At 41.9% G+C, this 2,500-nt stretch overlaps 5 non-coding genes across 5 annotated transcripts in view; all 5 read right to left on the bottom strand.

The window, feature by feature from the left end:
• The window catches only part of LOC132138284 (5S ribosomal RNA), a 119-nt gene extending 96 nt beyond the window's left edge, over positions 1 to 23 (bottom strand). Inside the window, exon 1 of the ribosomal RNA XR_009432583.1 lies at positions 1 to 23. This exon is cut by the window's left edge and continues 96 nt beyond it. This is a non-coding gene — a ribosomal RNA (5S ribosomal RNA).
• Positions 24 to 107: 84 nt separating this feature from the next.
• LOC132137627 (5S ribosomal RNA) lies at positions 108 to 226 on the bottom strand. The gene has a single exon (XR_009431952.1). It is a non-coding gene; the product is annotated as a 5S ribosomal RNA (ribosomal RNA).
• Positions 227 to 784: 558 nt separating this feature from the next.
• Positions 785 to 903, bottom strand: LOC132137900 (5S ribosomal RNA). The gene has a single exon (XR_009432218.1). It is a non-coding gene; the product is annotated as a 5S ribosomal RNA (ribosomal RNA).
• Positions 904 to 2,121: 1,218 nt separating this feature from the next.
• On the bottom strand, positions 2,122 to 2,240 carry LOC132138283 (5S ribosomal RNA). Its single transcript, XR_009432582.1, has one exon. It is a non-coding gene; the product is annotated as a 5S ribosomal RNA (ribosomal RNA).
• An 84-nt stretch (positions 2,241 to 2,324) lies between these two features.
• Positions 2,325 to 2,443, bottom strand: LOC132138485 (5S ribosomal RNA). The gene has a single exon (XR_009432775.1). It is a non-coding gene; the product is annotated as a 5S ribosomal RNA (ribosomal RNA).
• Between the last annotated feature and the right edge of the window lie 57 nt (positions 2,444 to 2,500).

Raw genomic sequence — 2,500 nt, 5'->3', positions numbered from 1 at the left:
GCCAGGTTGGTATGGCCGTAAGCGAAAGCTGCTGCAAAGAGAGGGCTATTTAAAGATCAGACAATCTAATCTCCAGTTCATTATATAAGTTCGGAATAAAACCCAAAAGCTTACAGCACCTGGTATTCCCAGGCGGTCTCCCATCCAAGTACTAACCAGGCCCAAACCTGCTTAGCTTCCGAGATCAGACGAGATCGGGCATAGCCAGGTTGGTATGGCCGTAAGCGAAAGCTGCTGCAAAGAGAGGTCTAATTAAAGATCAGCCACTGTAATCTCCAGTACATTATATAAATAGGGACGAAAACCCAAAAGCTTACAGCACCTGGCAATCCCAGGCGGTCTCCCATCCAAGTAGTAACCAGAACCAAACATGCTAAGATTCAGACATCGGGCATTGACTCTTTTTTTTTTTTTTGCATGATTATTATATAATTAGTGAAAAAATTCCAAAAAGTAAAAAAATTTGAAAAATTTCCAAAAAGCTTTCAGCACCTGGTATTCCCAGGCGGTTTCCCATCCAAGTACTAACCAGGCATAGCCAGGTATGGCCGTAAGCGAAGGCTGCTGCAGAGAGAGGGCTATTTAAAGATCAGCCACTCTAATCTCCAGTTCAATATATAAGTAGGGAAGAAAACCCAAAAGCTTACAGCACCTGGTATTATTCTCAGGCAGTCTCCCATCCAAGTAATAACCAGAACCAAACATTCTAAGATTCAGAGATCTGGCATTGACTCTTTTTTTTTTTTTTCAAGATTATTACATAACTAATGAAAATTTTCCAAAAAGCTTACAGCACCAGGTATTCCCAGGCGGTCTCCCATCCAAGTACTAACCAAGCCCAAACCTGCTTAGCTTCCGAGATCAGACGAGATCAGGTATAGCCAGGTCGGTATGGCCGTAAGCGAAAGCTGCTGCAAAGAGAGGGCTATTTAAAGATCAGACACTCTAATCTCCAGTTCATTATATAAGTTCGGAATAAAACCCAAAAGCTTACAGCACCTGGTATTCCCAGGCGGTCTCCCATCCAAGTAGTAACCAGAACCAAACATGCTAAGATTCAGACATCGGGCATTGACTCTTTTTTTTTTTTTTTGCATGATTATTATATAATTAGTGAAAAAATTCCAAAAAGTAAAAAAATTTGAAAAATTTCCAAAAAGCTTTCAGCACCTGGTATTCCCAGGCGGTTTCCCATCCAAGTACTAACCAGGCATAGCCAGGTATGGCCGTAAGCGAAGGCTGCTGCAGAGAGAGGGCTATTTAAAGATCAGCCACTGTAATCTCCAGTACATTATATAAATAGGGACGAAAACCCAAAAGCTTACAGCACCTGGCAATCCCAGGCGGTCTCCCATCCAAGTAGTAACCAGAACCAAACATGCTAAGATTCAGACATCGGGCATTGACTCTTTTTTTTTTTTTTTGCATGATTATTATATAATTAGTGAAAAAATTCCAAAAAGTAAAAAAATTTGAAAAATTTCCAAAAAGCTTTCAGCACCTGGTATTCCCAGGCGGTTTCCCATCCAAGTACTAACCAGGCATAGCCAGGTATGGCCGTAAGCGAAGGCTGCTGCAGAGAGAGGGCTATTTAAAGATCAGCCACTGTAATCTCCAGTACATTATATAAATAGGGACGAAAACCCAAAAGCTTACAGCACCTGGCAATCCCAGGCGGTCTCCCATCCAAGTAGTAACCAGAACCAAACATGCTAAGATTCAGACATCGGGCATTGACTCTTTTTTTTTTTTTTTTGCATGATTATTATATAATTAGTGAAAAAATTCCAAAAAGTAAAAAAATTTCCAAAATTTCCAAAAAGCTTTCAGCACCTGGTATTCCCAGGCGGTTTCCCATCCAAGTACTAACCAGGCATAGCCAGGTATGGCCGTAACCGAAGGCTGCTGCAGAGAGAGGGCTATTTAAAGATCAGCCACTCTAATCTCCAGTTCAATATATAAGTAGGGAAGGAAACCCAAAAGCTTACAGCACCTGGTATTATTCTCAGGCAGTCTCCCATCCAAGTAATAACCAGAACCAAACATTCTAAGATTCAGAGATCTGGCATTGAATCTTTTTTTTTCCAAGATTATTACATAACTAATGAAAATTTTCCAAAAAGCTTACAGCACCTGGTATTCCCAGGCGGTCTCCCATCCAAGTACTAACCAAGCCCAAACCTGCTTAGCTTCCGAGATCAGACGAGATCAGGCATAGCCAGGTTGGTATGGCCGTAAGCGAAAGCTGCTGCAAAGAGAGGGCTATTTAAAGATCAGACACTCTAATCTCCAGTTCATTATATAAGTTCGGAATAAAACCCTAAAGCTTACAGCACCTGGTATTCCCAGGCGGTCTCCCATCCAAGTACTAACCAGGCCCAAACCTGCTTAGCTTCCGAGATCAGACGAGATCGGGCATAGACAGGTTGGTATGGCCTTAAGCGAAAGCTGCTGCAAAGAGAGGGCTAATTAAAGATCAGCCACTGTAATCTCCAGTACA

The sequence above is a fragment of the Carassius carassius genome, unplaced genomic scaffold (genome assembly GCF_963082965.1).
Source record: "Carassius carassius unplaced genomic scaffold, fCarCar2.1 SCAFFOLD_57, whole genome shotgun sequence".
Lineage (NCBI taxonomy): Eukaryota > Metazoa > Chordata > Actinopteri > Cypriniformes > Cyprinidae > Carassius > Carassius carassius.
The sequence above is the reverse complement of the archived record's forward strand: the minus strand, read 5'-3'. Positions and strand labels throughout refer to the sequence as shown.